Consider the following 19,175-nt stretch of genomic DNA (forward strand, 5'->3'; position numbering starts at 1 on the left):
CAACATACAAAGCCAGACCTGCACCTGACCACTTTGCCATTGACTCATAAACGAAGGCCTGTTCCAAATGATTACCTGCGAGGTTCTTGGTCCCATCGCTAAACCGCATCCTTGAAGAGCAGCCTCGCATTCCCTCCACAGATGCTCCCTGACTCGGTGAGTTCCTCTAGCACGTTGTGTTTAACTCAAGATTCCAGCACCTGCAGACTCTTATCTCCCCACGATTAATTTGTGTATGACACACCTGGGGGCAGTTTACTGCACACATCACATGGGGGAACAAAATGTATTCTTCTTCTCCTCATCTCCTCTCTCTCTAGGCTGGTTCCCTGTAGTTCTGGAATGGATAAAGATGGAGGAGGAGGAGGATAGGACAAGGTAATAAAGAGGGGGAACTACTTGGACCAGCTATCAAGGTGAGCGGTATGATCCTAGCCAAGATGAGGACTTCAATCCAGGCCCACTGAGGGATGACACAGAGGAGAGTGCGAAACAGTAACATATGAACTTCAGTATCTTCAATGACACTATGTCCTTCACCAGTCACTGGCCATGATAATGCCCAAACCCATGTTTACCAGCATCTTTTGATACACTTCAGAAGGGCCTCTTCTTGTATAAACACTTGAGGAAGCAAATCCTTTCTTCATCTTCATCAAGCTCATCTTATTTTCCACAGAAAATAAAATGTTTTGCCTGTGGTTCTTAGCAAAGGGAAAAGATTTCCATCACGTTGACAGATGGGAAAGGGTGAGGCAAAGGCAAGGGTTAAATAAATTCTGTGATAATCTACTCCTGAAAATAATTGAAATTCTAAATCTAGCTAACTTCAAGTTAAGTTTGGCATAATTAATGCATATTTTTTGAGTAAGTGCAATCAAAACATAACACTTGGCAAGAAAATGTCCTATTTAAATTGCAAATCAATTCAGCTTCAGCACTTTATCATCACTTGAGAATATTGTGCTTTTACACCAATTTTTCTGTTCCCAAGGCTTCTCGTACCTCATGTCTGAATTGATGCTTTAAGTGCTGCCTCCAATAGTGATGTTTAAGGGTCTTTTAGATTGGCACATGGATGTGCAGAGAATAGATAGGTATGGATCATGTGCAGGCTGATGAGATTGGTTTAGCTTGTCATCGTGTTCAGCACATAGTGTGGGCTGAAGGGTCTGTTCCTGTACTGCACTTTTCTATGTTCTATGTTCTATGTAAGCCATTTGATTAGAGCCAAGCTCGCTCTTTATCCAATGCATGCCTCACTTGCCATTCTTTCCTTTCCCAATCCTGAGTAGCCAGCTAATGTGGGTGGCACAGTGGTAGAGTTGCTGCCGTACAGCGCCAAAGACACGGGTTCAATCCTGACTTCGGGTGCCATCTGCACAGCGTTTGTACATTCTTCCTGTGACCCCTTGGGTTTTCTCCAGGTGTTCCGGTTTCCTCCCACACTCCAAAGACATACAGGTTTGTAGGTTAATTAGCTTCAGTAAAATTGTAAATTGTCTCTAGTGTATAGGATAATGCTAGTGTACAGGGTGATCGCTGGGCGGCGCGGACACGGTGGGGCGAAGAGCCTGTTTAAGTGCTGTATCTCAAGTCCAAAGACTGATCCAGGCAAACCCTGGATACTTACCAATTCACACAAAGTAGCCAGGGCTATTAATTGTTATCCCTTTCATATAATGGAACAACATTCTTGAAATCTCTTAGGCCATCTCACAGTTCAGTAGAGAATAGATCCCGTTGTATTATCACAGAATTTTCAATCGAGTAAATTCAGTCCCTAAGGCAGGGGAGATACTTACTTCTTCTAATTTATTACATTAAACAACACAGGTATTTCTGTCAACATTAACACATATTTTCCACCAGTAACAGGCCTTGAGGTGGTGGTGAGCCACCTTCTTGAATCACCATTGTCTTTCTAATACTTGACGATATCTTACAGAACTGTTGGTGAAGGAGTTCCTGGATTTAAATCCCGCAAAGATGAAGGAGTAACAATATATTTCCAAATCAGGGTAAGAGAGACTTGGAGGTGAACCTGCAGAAGGTAACGCTCCAAAGCACCAGCTCCCCTGATCCTCTTGTCACAGGTTTAGGAGATGCTACATGAGCAGCTCAAGTGAGTCAATGGTGTACACTGGCATACAGTAAAGGGACCTGTTTTGTCACAAATGGCGTTGAGGTTCTTGAGTTGTAATCAGAGTGGCAAGTGCAGAGTATTCCATCACACTCCTGACCTTCAAATAGAATTCTCATTGAGGCCAATGCCTCCCTTTAGACTCGCCTTCCAAACGTGCATCCAAATCTCTCTTCAATGACATTAACTTGCTTTCTTTTTCTACAAATGCTGAGATTTTTCAACATTTTCTATTTCAGGAGCATTTATTGTGTCATTGAATATACTGATAGATTATAGTTTCTCCCGTTTCTGCCTCCAAGACCCATATTTATTTTCAAAAATTCATTTTTTGCATACTAGAAGCTCTCACCAACCATTAACATTGCTTCATCAGTTATAAAATTTATTTCTACTTAGTCTTATTTATTAATTTTCTTGTCATACTAATTAAGTTTCCAAAACTCTCTCAGCACTTCCATTTATTGAAATTTAATGAAATTTGAAGCCTCTTGTTTTAATTTGATACTACTAGCCAAAGTGAACCACCCTATTAACCTGAGCTCATCCTTAAGAGATCACTGATAAAAATTTGTAACCTAGAGTAGTCACTGATGTATCATCTTTCTGAAAGTTTTTAAATAGTTCAATGGAATGTATATTTAATGAACTATAAAATATTTTCCTAAATGTTTTCTATTATTTATTTTCTAACATACCTCTTTTGTTTTGAGCAGGAGGTAAGAGAATTCTATCGTACCAGGACACAATTATTGTGTAATTTACTACCACCACCAGGAATTGCAAACTCCAAGATGTCCTCCTCTGCTCGCCAGACGAATTTCCATCCATCTCTCTCTTGCCTTCTCCACCTCCGTGGTTAGTCTTCAATAAGGCTTTGACCAAAACTGGCACAGTCACATGTCGTTCCTCAGTCTCCAGTCAGTTCTGACGAATGGTCTCAGACCTTAAACATTACTTGTTTTTTCTTGTCATCAAAGTAGATATAACAGATACAGAGGAACCAGGAATTACTCACTTTTCCTTTGTATCAGAACTGAACAGTATTGCTGTAAGGTTATCCATATGTAATATTAATTCAGTTTCGTAGGAAAGAAAACTGCAGATGCTGGTTTAAATCGAAGGGAGATACAAAATACTGGAGTAACTCAGCGGGTCAGGCAGCATCTCTGGAGAGAAGGAATGGGTGACGTTTCGGGTCGAGACCCTTCTTGAGACATGCTCCAAAGCAATTCAGTTTCTCTCTCTCTCCACAGAAGTCGCCTGATCTTTTGGGTATTTCCAACATTCTTCTTTTGCTTTAAGTTTCCATAAGAGCCATGACCTGCATCTCACAGCTTTATATATCCCATTGCTTGTGTTCTTTCTCCCTCACAGCTCTAATTAACCAATTAACCAAATGACTTCATCAACAGCCCTGGCCTCCCCCAACCTTTCTGCAACTTGAAACTAACTTACTTTCCAGCGCCTGATGAAGTATCCAACTTACACTGCTAACTCAGTTTCTCTTTGCACCGTGGCTGTCAGATTTGCTGAGCGTTTCCAATAAGTTCTGTTTCATTTCAGCACTTCAGAGATACATTGTCCTCTGCTGCATGCACACACAACATAACTCTCAAGATCAACACTAAGATAATAGATACAAGAACTGCATGTGCTGATTTAGAGATAAAGACCAAGTGCAGGACTAACTCAGCATCTCTGGAGAACACGAATTGGCGATGTTTTGGGTCTGGAGCCTTCTTCAGACTAATGCTCTTGTCATATTCACAAATAAAACACCTTCCTTGAGGGAGCAAGCTACAGAAATATAATGAGTTAAACAGAATGGTTTCTTTACAAACTCTGAGCTCACCCAGCTCATCAACATACACACATCAATTTCTTCCCAACTTATAATTATTTTTTGCTGATTTTTTTCCCCTCAACCTTTCATGCTAAAATTTAGTTCATGCAAGGAAAGGGAAAAATGCATTTATACATCACGTTTCACAACCTCGGCAGACAGAAAGCATCACAAATAAGTTTTTTGAATGGTCATTGTTTTAATGTAATAAGCTCTGCCTATTTAAGATTTGCAAGGGCCTACAAGCAGCAATGTGCAAGTAGCCAGATAATCTAATTTGATAATATTGGCTGCGGGGTAAGCACCAAGCAGAATATTCAGAAACTTTCTTGCTCCTTATTTAGTTTAGTGATACAGCTTTTAGTTTATAGAAATAGACTCTTTGGCCTACCAAATCCATGCTGATCATCGATCACCCATACACTAGCTCTGTGTCATTCCACTTTCACATCCTATACACTGCTGGCAATTTACAGAAGCTAATCAAGCTGCAAACCAGCAAGTCTTTAGAATGTGGGAGGAAACCGGAGCATCCAGACACAGTCACAGGGAGAACGCACAAACTCCGCACAGATAGCATCCATAAACAAGACCGAACCCAGGCCTCTCGCGCTGTGAGGCAGCAACTCTACCACTATGCCGCCCTCCTCTTCAAACAGTGCCTTGGATTATTATCAAAACAACTCTGGCAGTCCAACATCAACTGCTGACTAGATTTTTTTTCTCAAGTGTCTAGAGTGGGATTAAAACCCAGGCAATCAACTAAAAGGTAAGCAATGGTTAACAATAGTCAGCTCCAAATGCCTGAAGTACCTGTACTTCCATGTCAAAGGCTTGAATCACCAATGAATGTATTCACATCTGATATCTTTCACTCAACACTTAAACCAGCCTATGACTAAACAATTTCAAACATCAATGAAATAAATAGCTCAAAGAAATATCTCACTTAATGTTTGTGTTCAATGTTGGCCACATGGGTCCAAATCTTTGGTGGTCATTCCCACTCCATTTTGGGGTGCCCAGCCTGGAGAAAGAGATGAGGTGAAAAGGGATAGACTTTGTTCCTCATAATCCATAGAACATCGAACAGTACAGCACAGGAAGAGCCCCTTCAACCCACTGCTCCAAACACAATGTTAATTTAAACTAATCTCTGCCTGCACGTGGTCCATATCCCTCTCTTTCCTACATATCCATCCATTTCCTACATATCCAATGTAGAGGCCATCCTTCCATCTGGCTAGCAGGAAAGATGAAATGCAACTTTCAAGCATATACAAAGGAGTGGGAACACCAGGAGCAACAGCTGGTGAAATGCCCGAGAGGGACAGCAGAGTAAATGTTATAGGGAGACAGTTCTGATGGTGGAAACAATGAGCTAATCCAGTTTCAGGACAAGACATCCAGCTATTCAGTCTTACTCGCTCTCTGAGTCCTATGATCACAAATTCAAGCCCCACTTCACAGACACTTGAGGCTATAACATGTGTCAGTATAAAATATTCCATTTGAAGGAGAGGCAAGTACCCCAGTCAAAACCTATCCCACAACCAGCATCATCCAAAAGAACACTGCACTATCATTGTTACGCCGCCACTAGTATGGCCATGCAGTCTGGAAATTAACAATACACCACACTGGGATACCCAAAGGCCATTAAACACATTGTATCAGTACAAATCCTTCTTTCTTTTCGCAAATATGTGCTGTTACATGATTTGCTGCTCATGATCAACATAAACAGATATGAAAGCATCATTGTCCAAGTTGTTTACGATATTTGCCTGTGTGGAATGCTCATAACATTAGTGAGCTACGATAGCGCTCAAGAGACTCAGAGGGTCCAGAGACAGCGGTAAACTAAGAATTGCAAGCTCATACTCACTGGTATTGCAGTAATCTGTTGGAATTCTGAAGAGCGACAATCTTGATTGAAGATGCTTCAATGGTTGTGCACTGGAGTCACCTTCAAAGACATCCGGTTGCCTGAAAATCAACAACAAGGGAGCATTTTATAATGTAAACTACACTGATTGATTTGCAATTTTCAGTGCATGGCTGGTGCTCAGATATTTATCAGACATCTGAAGGCGGGTTTGAGAAGATGATTGTGGGATTGGGCAGAAGACCTGGGGGGAGTGGGGAAGGGGGTGCTCTACCGAAAGAATGCACAGTTCAGCACTACTGACAGATGTAGACACAAAGTGCTCGAGTAACTTAGCGGGTCAGGCAGCATCTGTGGAGCTTCAGTCTGAAGAAGGGTCTCGACCTAAAAGGTCACCTATCCATTTTCTCCAGAGATGCTGCCTGACCCACTGAGTTAATCCAGCTATTTGTATCTATCTTTGGTATAAATCAGCATCTGCTGTTCCTTTTTATTACTATTAACAGAGGCTCCTAAATTGGGTATCCAGATTAGAACAGGCAGAATTTGTCTGATTCATCTTGCCTTGAAGATTCCCAAAGTTTAAATTGACATGTGTTGTTAATCAGCTGTATTTCCCTGTAAAATGTACAACATTTGTTTTAAATTTTAAATATCAGCACGCCTGCATTTTAGCCAACACTATAATTTCTTTCACCTGAAGGGCTAATAATCATTTTGGCAGTTACAGGGTCACAAAGTCACACAGCATGGAAACAGGCCCTTCAGCCAACTTGCCCACACAGACCAACATGTCCCATCTACACTTGTCCCACTTGCCTGTGTTTGGCCCATATCCCTTGAAACCTGTCCTATCCATGTACCTGTCTAACTACGTCTTAAAAGTTGCGATAGACGCTGCCTCAACTACCTCGTTCTGTACACCCACCACCCTTTGTGTGAAAAAGTTACCCCTCAGATTCTAATAAAATCCTTCCCCCTTCACCTTAAACCTACGCCCTCGGGTTATCGATTTCCCTACTCTGGGCAAAAGACTGTGCGTTTACTCCATCTATTCTTCTCCTGATTTTATGCACCTCGATAAGATCACCCCTCATCCTCCTGCACTCCAAGGGATACAGTCCCCGTCTACTCAACCTCTCCCTATAGATCAGACCCTCGCATCCTGGCAACACCCTTATAAATCTTTTCTGCGCCCTGCCCAACTTAACAATATCTTTCCTATAACATGGTGCCCAGAGCTGAACACAATATTCTCAATGCGACCTCACCAACATCTTATTTAACTGTTATACAAACAGTTGAAGAGCATTAACTCCACACGCTGAGTGCCATTCGTATGGTGATGGGGGAATGTAAACGGTAGAGTTGCTGCCTTACAGCGCCGGAGACCCGAGTTCGATCCTGACTACGGGTGCTGTCTGTACGGAATCTGTACATTCTCCCTGTGACCGTGTGAATTTTCTCCAAGATTTTCGGTTTCCTCCCACACTCCAAAGACGTACAGGCTTGTAGTTAATTGGCTTGGTATATGTGTAAACTGTCCCGAGTGTGTGTAGGAGAGTGTTAATGTAAGAGGAATCGCTGGTTGGTGTGGACTCGATGGGACAAAGGGCCTGTTTCCGCGCTGTATGTCTGAACTAAACAAACCTGAACTTCACCTATCCATTAATGACTCCAAGTGCCTCCATCCCCCAAACTCCCAACACCTTTTCATGTTTCTATTTTATGACTACAATCGGCGATCCTTTGAACTTTGCTCCAAAAGAAAGCACATAATCTTGCTGCTTTATTCATCCTCCTACATTGAATCTCATTTCACTTGAGTTTCACTTTTTTTTGGATCCTTCTTAAATAACCCTGGAAGGGCAGCCATATTATAATTACAGGGTTGGGTTACAGTGGTTTAATTTTGGACTGATATTGTAATTGGGACTGTAAATGGAGCCTCGATCGGGAGTCAGAGTCTGACCTGACATGAACGTGGTCTCCCTGAGGAGGAAGTATCACATTGATTTGCTTCATAGTCAACTAAAGTCAATAAACTATCCAAGCATTGCTTCAGCACATTATTAAAAATATGAGGCATTAAATCTTGGTATCTGACTACCATCAAACCTAATCTTTTCCTTCAGTACATAGGTTTTTAGGATATAACTTTGCATCACTTAATTCTATTTGGCCTTTGATGTGGACTGCAGCCTTTTGTTTCGGTCTTTTTTGTTTTAAAAATGCAAGTTCAATCACACAGTAGAACATTGAAAAGATCTGGTAATGCTTACGTACCAGAGCAAAAGAGGAACATGACAGATGCTGTATATGTGATTATCTGAAGCATTTCCTTGCCTATTTCTGGCACCTCCGGCAGCCTCCAACTAACCTTCCCCTTCCCCCCTTCATTCAGCATCTCACCCTAACCTGCTGTGTATTCCCACACTTTCTGCTATTACCCCAGTGGTACTTTAAGCAAGTGAAGCAAGTTATGCAGTCTGCCGGACATTCTCATCCAATAGACCATTCCAAAGTGAAATGGGCTAAACACAGCGGCACCATGGGGCAATGGTAGAGTTGCTGCCTGACAGCACCAGAGACCTGTATTCGAACCTGACTATGGGTGCTGTCTGTATGGAGTTTGTATGTTCTCCCCGTGACCTGAGTGGGTTTTCTCCGGATGCTCCGGTTTCTTCCCATGCTCCAAAGACGTACAGGTTTGTAGGCTAATTGGTTTAGTAAAATTGTAAATTGTCCATAGTTGGATAATGTTAGTGTACAGGGATCGGTGGGTCAGCGCGGACACAGTGGGCCCAAGGGCCTATATACACTCTGTATCTCTAAACTAAACTAAGCTAAACTAAACTGCCACTGCTGTAAATGTAGCTGGGTTCCGCAAAGAATAAGGTTAATGCCAGATGCTCTCTGTTTTAGCTGGTTAATAAACATTGGGTAGTTTGTGGGCTCAGTATTATTAAACAACAAAGGAATTACAGCAGGAACTGTTTCCAGCAGCATTTGTCCATAAATATAATCAACAGCTGCTCAGCAATTAAATATTAAAATATTCAGAACCTAAGAAATTCAAATAAGTTCTCTCCCCTGGGCAACTAATAATCTGTGATAAATTACAATGCATCTACAAATGCCAATCATCAAGCATAAAGCTTAGAAATAATACCTCATTTTATTACGGTTAAAGCTTCTTTCTCGTGTTCCATGGTAACATTTGCTTGGCTTGGGCTGAATTCTGTAAAGTAAGTAATTGCTTTTTTTGGCTGCTATAATATGGTCCTCTGTTTAACAGCATCTGTAGCTCATTAAACGTTTTATTTTCAGGCTAACATTTCAAGGCTGCCACAATGAAAACCAATGTCTGATCAGGACAAAGTGACAAATTGTGCAATAAATGCGACAAATTAGAGATGGGAACCATTTTAATCCTCTCGTAAGAGGGAGGAATATTTCTGGGAATGGTTCTGACAACTTCGGTAAAATATGAAGGCAAATGATTCAATTGTATAAATTTAAATCTTGCATTTGTCACACCTGACCACTCATCTGAAGTATTTCATTGACCGCAAAGCACTTAGAAGGCACCATATAACTGCAAGTAAATCTCATTTCTTTATTACCTGCATTGCAAATGGAATCTAGAAAGACTCTTTGCAAATGAAATATTTCCTGGAACGATAAATATTGGTGTTTCAAAGACTTAATGAAATGCATATTAGTTCATTTTCTAAATACCATCTGCTGAGAATTAGTAACACAGAATGATAACTAATAGCACTTTTGAACACAACATTGTGTAGCCGTATAGGAAACATCATTATATGATTAACCAAATGGACGAAAAGCTAAAAAAGTAGAGGGGTCTTTTTAATAATTGGTATGATTAACGATAGGCAGGAGCTACTACTAAAAATGGAACCCGCAAAGTACGCCAACCCCACCAAAGTTACAGCTTTGAGAATTTCACTGGAGAGTCAGAGAAACCCGCCACTGGACTCAAACTTCTCCAGATCAAACAACAGAGTGCCAAAGGAACAGAACTTTCACCAACAACTCACCACCTGATTCAGCAGCCGAGATCATGACATTTCAGTTTACCCCTCAATACTCCAGGGAAAACAAGCCCATAACAGAAGTCTTTCAATCCTATCAAAAAGAAAATAAAACTAAATATTACCCAAATCAGTGACTCCATTCAAGAAAAATGGGCCCTGCACAGAGATGCCAGCATGATTGGTGCAAGATTGAGGTACGGCCCCTCTACTCAGCAGTGTACAAAAACTATCAGCGACCCTTCAGAGAGTCCTGGCACAATGTGCTCCCAGTTGTGAAAGTAGGCAAATACTGTTGGCATCCAAATGGAAGTACATGCATGACTAGTCACAGCTACAGGGAATTATTTTGCCTGCCAAATGTTAGAGTGCCAAAAACAAAAAGTAATTCCGCAGGACAGAACATTTCTGCTTCTGTTAAGCTCCTAACATAAAACAAGTAAAATAGTTTTTTTTTGCATGCAACCATGCAAATTTCTCCACAGAATTTAAAACACAGAGTACGCTCTCCACCCAATAACTCCCAATGTACATGCCAGCAGGTAGCTGGGCATAAAGAATGGGGTTTGCCCATCATGTTTATTGTGCAGAGGCTGGCACAGTATGTCCATTGTTTGGCTGGCACTGATGGGGCCACCACTGTATATTGCTCTTTTATAATGCTGTTAAGAGTCCATCTCTGAAGATATTTCAATCATACAAAAGCCACAGTTATAGTACAATACTAACTTTGTACAGAACATCTGCCTTAACCCTGCATACAATCGTTTAATACTTAAAATATCTTGGCTCCAACTCTGGATATCAAAGGGGAATGAAAGATGTGTCATCCACACAGTGAGACTGCTCTGCATTTTGCAGGCAACACTCTGCGGTTTGGGTAATGAAGCTTGTGGGCGCTGTCCCACAGACAATTAAAATCAATAAACCAGAAATTATGTATTCATTTCTTCCTTCCGTGCCAAACAATCTGTTCAGATTCACCTTCTGCAATGAAAGCATTGGCTTTAGTTGGCTTTTCAACAGGATGTACAAATGAAATTTGCAGGCAAACGCAAGATCTCATGAAAATAATTAACTGGCTGATGTAAGAGAATACAGCTTCGTACTAACTTCTCCATATTATGCCATCCAAACAAGCAAAATACATGTTGACGTGTGAAAAATTGGGCTTTTTTTCCCACTGCTTTTTCCCCAGTCACCAAGCATTAACTTTGGCTCATCATTCCCTGTGGTTAATTTACCGTCTACTCACTTCCCAATTGCTCCCCAGTCAAAAAAGTGTTCATTCTATTTAGCCATTTCAGACCCTGTGATTAATCTCCACTGCGGCAGACTCTGACCATCACCGCGACCTAAAACATTATGACCAGCAATTTGCACATTTAACTGCATTTCCCGACTGGTATTCTGTCAAATAAACCAGGTGTTACCAGTGACAAATAGTATTCCTACCCATCCCAATCCCACATCCTAGCACATTTTGACAAAGATTATTACCTGTAATCCAATTACAACTCAGCGCACTGCACGGCACTATGCACGCTCTCATCGCTCGTGTCTTCTGTACAATTAGTCATGTCAGCCTCCAATCCCCAAGGCACACTGAAGCTATTGATCACTTCGCAGTGTGAGCTGCTGCCTCGGCACATCCCATCCACAGACCCGAATAAATTATTGAGAGGCTGCGGCTCAAGAAAGCGTTCTTACAACTTGGCATTTGCAATTCAAGGGACAGATTTTTCTCCTGTTAGACCCGTGAAGGAGTCTAGCGTCAAATGATTGCAAGTGAGAGACCAGTAAAGAAAAAAAAACACATTTACATTGCCCATTCATGCATCTCAGAGATATCTCCGGGCAGTTTCTACACCTATGATTTTATTGCATACTTTCTGTATTGACAGGGCAATCAAAGACGATTTATTGAAATAAACGTCAGATCCGCAAGTAATTTACTGGCAACTTCAAACGAATAACACCTCACTAATGAAACTTCCACTCTGCATTGTTTGGATCTGCCTTTAGCTCTTTCACAATATTGAGTTGACCAACTGACCCCAACATATTACATTGTTTGCCTAATTATGTTGTCAATTTTTCAATCTTAAAAATGACCAGGCAGATTTTTTTAATTGCACTACAAGTCTGCTTTTCCAGCGCAGTGCCTGGGCACCTTATTAATAATTTAACCCAGTGGTCAGTGGACATGGGATTAAGGACCCCAAGAGGTCAAGGGGCACACGCTCGTCCACAACAGACTGAAGAAACCCACAGTGATCACTCAACTACCATTTAAATTTCTGGTCTGCAATACCAAAAATCATTTGGCACTGAAGGGAGAAACATAACTACATCACTTCTGATGTTTAAGGAAGACAAAAGCAAGAAGGAAGCCCTTAGACATAGGGCTTCAGTGAGGTGTGTGGAAGAGCTATATAATAATCCCGTGTTCTCTGCTCTCTCCCCAAACCCATCAAAAATTTAAAAAACAGGAACACAAGGCAGCCTCCAGCCCTTTTAAGCCCCCGTTCACCGTTCATTAATATCACAGCTGATCTTCCACCTGAGAAAAGTTGTCCTGCTCAAACTCATATCAACTCCCTGGAGTTGAACTGACACAGAAGATTGCATTATTCTCCAAAATACCCCAACTTTATACGTGGCACCATTTTAAAATTCATCCGCCCACCAATTGAGTGTGAAGTTATCAAAATTTGAAGTATCTCAAATATCCCTCCCACAATTTACACGTGGCAGATATTAATTCTAGGTTCCAAGATGAATGCTGAGAAGTGACCAGGGCAGACACCTCAAAAAAAACCTGCAATCTCCATGTTTAGACAAAGGACTTCCGTGTGGATGAATTTCTAACATGACATAACCTGCAATTCCTTCACTTCTTCAACGCACTACCACATCCTTATCCAGGGATGGCAGGAACATCATCAACACATAGATGGTAGTGGTTCAGGACCACCACCACCACCTTCTCAAAAGGCAACCGATACCTATTTATGCCAGCCTTATAACCAGAACCTCTCCATTGCACCTGTGGTAATCTGCTCACACTCTTCAGCTGCTGGCAAAGGATACATCACAGGGTGGTCAAGGTGATAGTGCGGAGGATCTAATGTTCCACGTCTAGGGCTCAACACTCTTCCAAAACCATGACAGCAAAGTAAAAAATAGAGAATAAAATCATACAGCATGGAAACAGGCGCTTCAGCCCAACTTGCCCACACCAACCAACATGCCCCATCTACACTAGTCCCATCTGCCTGCATTTGGCCCATATTCCTCTAAACCTATCCTACCCATGTACCTGACCAAATGTTGAAACTCCGCGATAGTACCAGCCTCAACCACCTCTCCTGACAGCTTGTTCCATATACCTACCACCCTTTGTGTGAAAAAGTTGCCCCTTGGGTCCCTATGAAATTCATCCCCCCTCACCTTAAACATATGTCCTGTGGTTCTGGATTCCAAATGATTCCAAATCTGATGACAAACTTGCTGCTTCCATAACTTCTCTACAATAAACTATTGCACAGAAACAACTAAGCTACTGAAATTGGATGAAGGTCATTCATGAAGCAGCTGCTGTCTGTTGCAAATCCACCTAATTGCAAAAGATAAACTAATGCATGAAGATGCCACAAGACTTCACGGAGTCCACAGTGAATTGAGGACTTCCCAGGCCAGAGTTTCAGAGGCATCTGTACAATGCCCAGGGCAGGCATGTTCTTTGTGCAAGGGGGGGAAACAAAGACCCATGATGTTACAGCCAGGCACTCCAGGTTGCAGGATACCAGGGATATGTCTGTAAAGACATGAGTACAGAGTCTGAGTGTTTCACCTTAGGGGAGACTGCAATGAAAGCAAACGCTGGTGTCCACTCTGCCTACTTCTGGGGGCTGAAGGAAAAGTTGATGACGGTTCCTCTCCTTGAGATTCTAGTCAGGGTGACCTCCCTAATGAAGAAGTAAACGTTGTGAGATGTGACAAGAGATTGGCAGCAGAATGGCCCTGAGGCTAGAAAACTGAAGGTGCACCTGACCCTGACCTCCATCAACTAAACAATGCAGGAACAGACATGAGACTATGCACGAGGTCATAGGTGTCACAGAGAGGGCACAAAGTGGTGCTCGAGTGCTGGTCCTTTAAATAGCATAACTTCCAGGTTAATAAAACTTAGCAGTATTAGTCCAAATTATGATAAACCTGATTGATGAACTTTTTGCAACTTTGTTGACGCCAGAAACATGCCGACTCTTGGGTACTGCCGAGGTGAGGTCTGCTGTATGATTTTACCGGGTTGTATACAAAACAACAAATTTCACTGTACCTGACAATAAAGTATCATTGAATCATTCAATAAATAGAACTGTTGTTTTTCAGACTTGAGGCTGGAGATCACCCTGGTGACAATTACTGGCTGCAGTACCACTGCTGATGTCAGTCCATAACTAGTCACACACATAGTATCTGGCGGAGAAATGCTTTCATTTGTCGGCTTTCCATTCAACTCACCCCACCACCCTCCTCTCCCCCTTTCTCACTTGTACCAACTGTTTATGAAAGGCAGAGCCCAAGCTGCCCTGCCAAGAAGTCAGACACAACAGGCCATTGAGTGCAATACTCACTGCTGAACTCCTGACAACAGATATACTTGTTGCACTGGGGAATTACAGAAAGAGAGGATTGTGATTCAACAAATCTGGCTACTTGACACAAGTGGATCAAAGCGTGTTCGATAAAGATCAAATCATTTGTTTCACCATAAACAATTTTATTATATAGCCGAGTGCAAATTTGCCTTAAAAAACACAATCCAACCTCGATTCCGGCTGCTCTGCACGTGGTCTGGCCCCATTTATTTGTTGTATAAATGGCATTATTTCATCATTAAAAAAGCTGTGGTCATAGAGTCATAAAGCATGGATCCAGTTCCTTCCGCCCAACTTGCCCACGCCGACCAAGATGTCCCATCTACACTCGTCCCACCTACTTGCATTTGACCGATATTCCTCGAAACCTTTCCTATCCATGGCAAAGGGCCAGTGTAAGGCAATCTACACTCATTCATTCCATTTCACTGATGGTGTTGAATTGCTCCAGGTGCAAGGAATGGGTTCTATGTTTTATTTTTTCCATTCCTTCTCTCCAGAGATACTGCCTGTCTCGCTGAGTTACTCTTGCTTTTTGTGACAATAAACAAAAATGTTTTAACTGTGTAACTGTTTTGAACCTGAAAGTCGACTTGAAAAATGCAACATGTCTGATTCCTGGAAATCTGTAGCCTGTGACTGCTCAGGACCATAATATTAAGAACCTTGATTCTTGATTTTTGGGGAAAACAAAGAACCCTTGGTGGAAGAAGTGCAAGGCCAAAAAAATTCCCACCCACCTATGGTCTTCAGGCACCCCTGCCTTATCCGTGGATTTCACGTTGGTCTCATCAGGACAAACAAAACCTGAATCAAAGTCAGTCAACTTTAATTTTGAGGAACTGTCAAAGAAGGTGCAGGTAGCAGTGACATTCTCAAAATGAAAGGAACAAGTGATAGATATATGGGAATATGATGGATGCCAAAAGGAAGACTAAAGCCAGCATAAACTCCAATCTCCTAAACCCATCTTTCCGAGCGAATACTCCATCTATGCTTTCCCATTACTGCCAGGCCCCATCAACTCTCACACTTGCCAATCTTCATCTCTCTAAACTGTCCAGACCTCCTCTCTGGACGATATCCCAAGACAAAGTGATCCAGAACTACCCAGATTCTTCCCTCAGTCATCCCCAATTATAACAAAAAGCTCCACAAAAACACACTGTATATTGAAGATCCCTTGTAAACCTCGGCATCATGATCCCTATACAGGATAATATTATGTGAAGCAGTGAAACAACTGACACTCTGGGTGCCATTTGTACAAATTGACATCATATTTCGATCCTTGGGAATAATCAAGGATTTACAAGTACATTCCACAACATAACAACACTTCTGAGACACAGTAAAGCCCACTAATTGGTCTCCAAATCTATACAGCAGCAATTATATTACTGTGAGTTGCACTTGCAGCTATTAGGTTGTACAACCCGAGCGCATATCTAATAAGCAATTCCACCAAAACAGGAAGTAGGCACAGAACATTCCATGGCAGAATGTTCTATTTGTTGATTATTCCCAAGGATAGAAACAAGATGTAAATTTGTATAAATGGCAAAAAGTCACCCTACTATCTCCTTAAGAATATATTAAGGATTAAAGGACTTATGGCTCAACAGGATTTGGAAAAACCTATCCATGCATTTATCTTCAGTAGACTTGACGACAGCAATGATGTTTTTACAGGACTCCCTAAAAATCGATTAGACAGCTGCAGCTGATTCAGAATGCTGCTGCTCGAGTCCTCACTAAGACCAAGAAAGTGGATCACCTCACTCCAGTTCTGAGGTCTTTACACTGGCTTCCAGTCTGTCAGAACCAGAATTGATTTCAAAATACTACTGTTGGTTTATAAAGCTCTGAATGGTTTAGGGCCAAAATACATTTATGATCTTCTGCAACATTATGAACCACCCAGACCTCTCAGGTCGCCTGGGACAGACATGTCTGCTATCTGTCCCCAGTCAGAATTAAACATGGAGAAGCAGTGTTTAGTTTTTATGCACCACATATATGGAACAAATGCACAGAAAACTGCAGGTCCGCTGCAACTCTCACTTCTTTTAAATTGAGGCTGAAAACTTTTCTGTTCGACGCTGCCTTTTATTAAATCAAATAATTATTCATTTCTTACACTGCACTGTAACTTTTATTCTTGTATTTTATACCTGTCTTATTCTATTTTAGCTTTTTTTTACTATCCTCTTTAATGACCATTTTTAATTGCTTTTAATTGCTCTTTAATGCTTTATGTAAAGCACTTTGAATTGCCTTGTTGCTGAAATGTGCTAGATAAATAAACTTGCCTTGCCTTGACATAATATTGTCCTGTACAGGGATCATGAAGCCGAGGTTTCTATGTTCTATAAAACAACATAATTATTTGAGAACTCACCATCACTGACAAAAAAGAGACAGAAGCCTGGAATCAAAGAACATGATAGATCAATAACATCCAAGTAAAAAAGTAATTGTCATCATGGAAAGGAAAGTGCAGAGTCTAACCATGCAATGCACAAATTACAATTAAAACACAAAGTATATGCGATAAAACAAGGATAAGTGCTTAACCAAGAAATCCAAGCCCAAAGCCAAAGTAGTATCTAAACTGCTTATACACACTTGAGCTTTTGTACAATAACTAACTCCATGCGCAATGATAAGCTATTTACATGTTCACAAGTACATAAAAACTAATCATGTAGATGCAAGTATATACTGTAATTGGGATTATCAAGTGGGCCTTCATGGCCAACTTAAGACTCTAACATTAAGTACTTTGAACTGAAACAAGGCAACTCTTGTGTACTACATCAGTTTAATCTGCTATTCTTCCACTCTTGTACTCGAGTTTGAATTATGCCCAAGTATAGCAAAGTTTTTATTAAACTGTATGCAAAAAAGGAATTTACTGTCCCTAGGTACATATGACAGTAAAGTACCATTGAACCATTAAACTCGGCATCTTGATGGTGATCAAAGCCCTCACTCAGCAGGAGGTGATGCCTCTTAAAAAACAAGCATCAGCTGGTCCATTCGGATTGCGATGGAAGACTGCAACCCAATGCCACAGAATGAATGTGCAGTTGAACTGCACATGAATGCTCCTAATAAATCTGCAGGTCACAATTTTAACGAGTGCTTTGTCCAATGGGCTGCAAAAGGTCATTTGCACAACGAGGAAAGAGTGAAGAAGACATGGTTATCACATGACAGATGAGTTCAGGAAACCTGAGCGAGGGCAGGAATTACAAGAGACTTGGGTCTTGGAAAATGAAAGATAGAAACACAGCGAGGACAAAGAAATTCAGACAATGGGCTGAATGCAGGCAATTTAGAAAAACATTTAGTGTTAGGGTGGTACAGTGTTGCAACCAGCAGATCTGCTGCTCCAAAGATCTCTTCAGCAGAGTTTGATCCTGATCACTAGTGCAGGCTGTGTGGAGCTTGTTCATTTTCCCTTGTGACTTAGTTTTCCCCTGATTACTCCTGTTTCCTTCCGCATCGCAAAGACCCATGGGTCAACTGGCTGCTGTAATTTATCCCTTATGTGTGTGTGAGTGGAAGAACCCAGGGAAAAGGGGGGGGGGGGGGGGGGAGGGGGGTTGATGGGAATTTGGGGTGAATGAAATGAGAATGGTGTTAATGTGTGTAAGATAATCAGCGTGGACTCAGTGGGCCACAGAGACTGCTTCCACACTGAATGACTGTGACGTCAATTTATTATTTAAGCTTCTAGATTTGTATCCAGAAACCTAGACTGGTGCATTGGAAACACGTTGAAATCCCATCATGACAGCTGGAGAATTTAAATTCAAGTATTAAATAAATCCGTGAAAAAAAGCCGGTTACAATAATGGCTGTAAAGTATCATTTAGTCATTAAAACCCCATCTGTTCTAGAGCAGAATTCATCGCCCTGTAGACTGTCTCCTCAGTTCAGAGGCCATTAGGGATGGTCAATAAATGCCCGCCGTGTCCAGGCACCCACCATGAATGAATTATTTTAAATACCAAGAAAAATACTGAGCATTCATTTCACAGATATGTATATTTCAATAGACAATAGGTGCAGGAGTAGGCCATTCGGCCCTTCGAGCCAGCACCACCATTCAATGTGATCATGGCTGATCATTCTCAATCAGTACCCCGTTCCTGCCTTCTCCCCATACCCCCTGACTCCGCTATCCTTAAGAGCTCTATCTAGCTCTCTCTTGAAAGTATTCAGAGATTTGGCCTCCACTGCCTTCTGAGGCAGAAAATTCCACAGATTTACAACTCTGACTGAAAAGGTTTCTCCTCATCTCCGTTCTAAATGGCCTACCCCTTATTTTTAAACTGTGGCCCCTGGTTCTGGACTTCCCCAACATTGGGAACATGTTTCCTGCCTCTAACGTGTCCAACCCCTTAATAATCTTATATGTTACAATAGGAACCCCTCTCATCCTTCTACATTCCAGTGTATACAAGCCTAGTCGCTCCAGTCTTTCAACATACGACAGTCCCGCCATTCCGGGAATTAACCTAGTAAACCTACGCTGCACGCCCTCAATAGCAAGAATATCCTT

At 41.6% G+C, this 19,175-nt stretch overlaps 1 protein-coding gene across 7 annotated transcripts in view; it reads right to left on the bottom strand.

Annotated features, from left to right (window-relative positions):
- Positions 1 to 19,175, bottom strand: part of LOC144603565 (contactin-1-like) — a 421,240-nt gene that overhangs the window by 323,829 nt on the left and 78,236 nt on the right. For 6 of the 7 annotated variants that reach the window (XM_078416950.1, XM_078416955.1, XM_078416958.1 and 3 more), the window contains one exon: positions 5,878 to 5,978. The gene's annotated coding sequence lies outside the window, so the exon portion shown is untranslated. Of the gene's footprint in view, positions 1 to 5,877; positions 5,979 to 11,435; positions 11,584 to 19,175 lie in introns of those variants that run through there. The other variant, XM_078416954.1, reaches the window with a different exon arrangement.

The sequence above is a fragment of the Rhinoraja longicauda genome, chromosome 20 (genome assembly GCF_053455715.1).
Source record: "Rhinoraja longicauda isolate Sanriku21f chromosome 20, sRhiLon1.1, whole genome shotgun sequence".
In the NCBI taxonomy this organism is placed as follows: domain Eukaryota; kingdom Metazoa; phylum Chordata; class Chondrichthyes; order Rajiformes; family Arhynchobatidae; genus Rhinoraja; species Rhinoraja longicauda.